The 5,925-nt window shown below is 43.5% G+C and overlaps 1 pseudogene; it reads right to left on the bottom strand.

Moving 5' to 3' along the window:
- Window positions 1-3,123: 3,123 nt before the first annotated feature.
- Window positions 3,124-4,309, bottom strand: LOC107968689 (large ribosomal subunit protein eL33-like; annotated as a pseudogene).
- Between the last annotated feature and the right edge of the window lie 1,616 nt (window positions 4,310-5,925).

Below are 5,925 nucleotides of genomic sequence, written 5' to 3'. Positions count from 1 at the left end.
CTAAAATTTGTATGGAACTACAAAAGATCCTGAATAGCCAAAGCAAGCTTGAGCAAAAGGAACAAAACTGGAGGCATTGCACTACCTGACTTCAAAATATACTACAAAGTTATAGTAATCAAACAGCATGGATTTTTTAAAAAACCCATCATAGCACTAGGATAAAAACAGACACATAGATTGATGAAACAGAATAAAGAGCCCAGAAATAAATTCACAAATTTACAGCCAACCGATTTTTTTATTTTTTATTTCTGTAGGTTATTGAGGAACAGGTGGCATTTGGTTACATGAGTAAGTTCTTTTGTGATGATTTGTGAGATTTTGGTCCACCTATCACCCAAGTAGTATACACTGAACCCAATTTGTGGTCTTTTATCCCTCACCCCCTTCCCACCCTTCCCACCATTTCCCCCTGAGTCCCCAAAGCCCATATACATATATATATATATATATATATGTGTATGTATGTATACACACACACACACACATCACAGATTCTTTATCCACTTGTTGATTGATGGTCATTTGAGTTGGTTCCATGTTTTTACACAGTCAATTGTTTTCTGACAAAGGTGCCAAGAACACACAATGAGGGAAAGAACAGTCTTTTCAACAAATGCTGTTGGGGAAATGGGATATTCGCATGCAGAAGAATGAATTAGACTCTTATTTAATACCATATACTAAAATCAACTCAAAATGGATTAAAGACTTGAAAGAGAGACTTAAAATTTTATATCCACTGGAAGAAAACATAGGGGAAAACTCCATGACATTGGTCTGGGTAATGGTCCTTTGGAGGTAAATCCAAAAGCACAGGCAACAAAAGTAAAAGTAGACAAATGAAATTACATCAAACTAGGAAGCTTCTGCACAGCTAAGGAAATAATTAACAGAATAAAGAGAAAATCTACAAAATGACAGAAAATATTTGCAAACCATTCATCTGGTAAGGTTTTGCTATGGTTTGAAATTTCCCTCTAAATCTCATGTTGAAATTTAATTGCCACTCTAACAGTGTTAAGAGGTGAGACCTTTAAGAAATGATTAGGCCATAAGGTCTCTGCCCTCATAAAGGGGTGAATGTTGTTATTGAGAGAGTGACTTAGTTATCACAGGAGTGAGTTTCTGATAAAAAGGATGAGTTCATCTTTCTTGCCCTTCTGCTAAGGGATAACCCTCGCCAATGCTAGCACCATGCTCTTGGACTTCCCAGCCTCTAAAACGCTGAGCCAAATAAACTTCTGTTTATAAATTACCTAGTCTGTAGTATTCTGTTATAGCAGTAGAAAATGGGCTAAAACTGGGCTGGGCGTGGTGGCTCATGCCTGTAATCCCAGCACTTTGGGAGGCCAAGGTGTGTGGATCGCCTGAGGTCAGGAGATGGAGACCAGCGTGACCAACATAGTGAAACCCCGTCTCTATTAAAGACATAAAAAATTAGCCAGGAGAGGTGGTGGGCACCTGTAATCCCAGCTACTTGGGAGGCTGAGATCATGCCACTGCACTCCAGCCTGGGCAACAGAGTGAGAAATCATCTCAAAAAAAAAAAAAAAAAAGAAAGAAAGAGAAAAAAGAAATGTGATCCCCAGAGTTGGAGATGGGGCCTGATGGGGGGTGTTTGGGTCATGGGGGCAGATTGCTCATAAATGGCTTGATGCCATCTTCATGGTAAGGAGTGACTTCTTGCTCTATTAGTTCCTGCAAGATCTGATTGTTAAAAGAGCCCGGCACCTGCCTCCTCTCTCTCTTCCCTCCTTCCTCTCACCATGTGATGCCTGCTCCCCTTCACTTTTCCCCATGAGAAGAAGCTCCCTGAAGCCCTCATCAGAAGCAGATGCTGGCACTGTGCTTGTTGTACAGCCTGCAGAACCATGAGCCAAATAAACTTGTTTTCTTTATAAATTATCCAGCCTTGGGTATTCCTTTATAGCAATGCAAACTAAGACACTTGGCTTCTTGTCTTTCCCTTATGGATTTCTCCGATAAATGCTGCCTTAATAAATCAACTGTGGCCAGGCACAGTGGCTCATGCCTGTAATCCCAACACTTTGGGAGGCCGAGGCAGGCATATCACCTGAGGTCAGAAGTTTGAGACCAGGCTGGCCAAAATGGTGAAACCCTGTCTCTACTGAAAATACAAAAAAATTAGCCAGGCATGGTGGCATGTGCCTGTAATCCCAGCTACTTGGAAGGCTGAAGCAGGAGAATCACTTGAACCCAGGAGGCGGAGGTTGCAGTGAGCCGAGGCTGTGCCATTGCACTCCAGCCTGGGCAACAAGAACAAAACTCTGTCTCAAAAAAAAAAAAAAAAATCAACTGCAGGTAAATCCTCATCTCAGGGCCTTCTTCTGAAGAACTCCATTTTGGGATGGGGTCTGGCTCTATTGCCCAGGCTGGAATGCAGTGGCTCAATCTCAGATCACTGCAACCTCTGCCTCCCAGGCCCAAGCAATCCTCCTGCCACAGCCTCCTGAGTAGCTGGGACTACAGGCACACACCACCACACCCAACTAATTCTTGTATTTTTTGTTGAGACACGGTTTCACCAAGTTGGCCAGGCTGGACTCACGTGATCTGTCCACCTCAGCCTGCCAATGTGCTGGGATTACAGGCTTGAGCCACTGCACCCAGCCACAGGCAATTATTCTCATAAACTTAAACCAGAAACAAAAAGCACAAAGACTGTTGATCCAAGACCAGCTGTGGAAAGGTCTAGCTCCACATTTTCACAAAACAGGATGATTCCAATCAGGGTGATGTAATGACAGTTTCTCACAACTTGAACTATAGTATTTACTACTCAGACTCTGTAACCTACTAATGATTCTTTTTACTGAAACATACATTACCTTCTCTTGCTCACATGTATAAGACAAGTAGGTTTTATTTAAGAAATTAATTAAGTTCTCCTAGCTACATTTACCCTTGGAATTATTAACATCTGGAAATGAAAAATCAATGAAGATGTGGGGGATTCTTTTATTTCTTGCCTCTATCTGTCCATGTTAAGAATAGAATTGCTGCTGTACTTTGATCCAAAATCATTGTGCAAATCTAAAGGGAGATATATTTTTTTTTAACAAGAGCACAAATCCACATATATCTATTGACTTTTCATTAGTTTATTGAGGGGTACAGCATCACTCATATTCTGTGTCCAATAGCCTTAGCAGGAAGATTGCATCAGAATTTGGCATGAACCATGCCACTGTTTCCGTGGGCCCAAGTTACCTTTCCCCAGATTACTCTGGTTTTGTTTGGTTTGCCTCCAGGAGTCACTGTGTTGTTCTTTGCTTTGTATACATAAGTGCATCTCTTGCCCAAATAGAATTCTGTTTCATCTAGGGCATAAACGCCTTCAGTTTTAAGAAGAGCTGTGTGCTCCCATTAGTCCCGGAGACCCCACTTATAGCCGGCAAAAATGGCCTTGGACCACAGCCTTCCAGACATAGTTCTTTTAACAAGTCCTGTTCCCAGCAGGCCTACTCCAGTTATTTGCCCCCAAATTTCAGCAGCAGGTGCTTCACTCCTCTAAAAGGAGATATCTAATTCTTTTTGGGGACCTCTTGTTCTGGGGATTAAATGAGGTAAGTAGATAACATAGCCAAGGGGTGTGGCTCATAGAAGGCACACAACAATTATCCACCTTTCTTCGTTATGAAGTTGTGGCCTAGGAGGATGCTCTAATTCTGTGATTTTCAAAGTGTGATCTTACAACAGAATCATCTGGAATGCTTGCTAAATGAAGATTCCTGAACTCTATCCTTCTAAATCAGAATTTCTGGGAAAGACCCGGAAATCAGCATTTTAAAATGCCCTCTGTTTATTTTTTTATTTTTTATTTTTTATTTTTTATTTTTTTTGGAAACAGAGTCTTGCTCTGTCACCCAGGGTGGAGTGCAGTGGTGCGATCTCGGCTCACTGCAACCTCCACCTCCCGGATTCAAGTGATTCTCCTGCCTCACCCTCCCCAGTAGCTGGGACTACAGTTGTGATCCACCATGTCTGGCTAATTTTTTTTGTATTTTTAGTAGAGAAGGGTTTTCACCATGTTGGCCAAGCTGGTCTTGAACTCCTGGCCTCAAGTGATCTGCCCACCTCCACCTCTCAAAGTACCGGGATTACAGGTGTGAGTCACCGCACTCTGTCCTCTGTTTAAATTGTATGTATTCTAAAGTTTAAAAGTCATCATATCTGATCCAGTGACCCAGGGTGTTCATGAGAATAGTGTGTTAATACAAACTGTTTTGTTCTAAGATGACAGAAACTCAAATGAAATTAACTTAAGCTATAAAAAGAAAAAAAAAAAGGAAGGAGGACTTACTAGTTCACAAAACTGAAGGCTCAAGGTAGACCTGGCTAGATCCAGGGAATCAAATGCTGCCTTCAGGATTCCGTCTCTCCCCTCCCTCTCCTGGCTCTCTTATCATGATAAGCCCCGTTGGTTCCATTCATGGGCTCTGCACATGATGAAATAATTGTCCACAGCAGCTCCATTATTGCCTTGTCTTTACATTCATTATCTTCAAAGATTGGGCATACCTTTTTCCTGGTAGTTTCAGCAGAAGTCTCTGAGAGATATATGATTGGTCCAGCTTGGGTCACATGCCCATCTTTGAGCCAATCAGTAGGCAGAAGAATATAGCTCTCTGATAGGTAAGACCTGAGCCATGTGTACATGCCTGTGGTAGAGATATCGGTACCGACTCCACCTAAATCAGACAAAATGAGTTTCCCCAAGAAATAAGTATCCTGTTGCCAGCAGAAGAAGGGAGAACTGTTTTTAAACAGATGCCAAGTAGACAAGAGAACATCATGTTCACTAGAACCAGAATGCTCTTTTTTAAAAGCCCTATAAGTGATTCTGCTGATCATCGCATTGGGAGGACCAGATTCTGGTGGGTCTCCAGGGTCAGCAAGAAAGTACCTCTCTGTAATCCCAGCATTTTGGGAGGCCGAGGCAGGTGGATCATCTGAGGCCAGGAGTTCGAGACCAGAGCCTGGCCAAGAGGGTGAAACCCCATCTCTACCAAAATTACGAAAAACTGACTGGGCACAGTGGCTCACACCTGTAATCCCAGCACTTTGGGAGGCCAAGGCAGGCAGATCACCTGAGGTCAGGAGTTCGAAACCAGCCTGGCCAATATGGTGAAACCCCGTCTCTACTAAAAATACAAAAATTAGCCAGGTGTGGTTGTGGGTGCCTGTAGTCTCAGCTACTTGGCAGGCTAAGGCAGGAGAATCGTTTAAACCTGGGAGGCGGAGGTTGCAGTGAGCCAAGATTGCACCACTGCGCTCCAGCCTGAGCAACAAAGTGAGACTCCTTCTCAAAAAAGGGAAGAAAGAAAGAAAAAAAGGAAGGGAGGGAGGGAGGAAGGGAGGAAGAGAGGGAGGAAAGGAGGAAGAGAGGGAGGAAGGGAGGAAGAGAGGAAGAGATGGAGGAAGGGAGGAAGACAGGGAGGAAGGGAGGAAAAGAGGGAGGAATGGAGGGAGAGACGGAGGAAGGGAGGGAGGGAAGGAGGGAGAGACGAAGGAAGGGAGGAAGGGAGGAAGGGAGGAAGGAAGGAAGGAAGGAAGGAAGTCTTACCCGTAGTGAGGAAATGTCGTGTATGTCTGTTTTGCAGTTCAGTGCTAAGATAGCCAAGCCTGTGAATATGCGCCTGTGTGAGTGTCTAATTTTAAGGCGGTAGGAGCCCTTTTTTCTCTGGCAGTGAACAAGAGTGGTTGTGGTAAGCCCCAGGGATGCATTTATACTAAACTGACTCAGAAAGTCTCAAAACGACTGATTTGTCCACACTGGAGAGTTCAAGTCTCACCTCTTCTGTCTAGGCAGAAGTAAAAATGCCAGACCAGGATGAGTGGCTGGGTACCTTTGGTTCAGCTGAGGGTTAGTCTTCTGCAAACCATGTTAGCCAGAGA

The sequence above is a fragment of the Pan troglodytes genome, chromosome 18 (genome assembly GCF_028858775.2).
Source record: "Pan troglodytes isolate AG18354 chromosome 18, NHGRI_mPanTro3-v2.0_pri, whole genome shotgun sequence".
NCBI lineage: Eukaryota > Metazoa > Chordata > Mammalia > Primates > Hominidae > Pan > Pan troglodytes.
The sequence above is the reverse complement of the archived record's forward strand: the minus strand, read 5'-3'. Positions and strand labels throughout refer to the sequence as shown.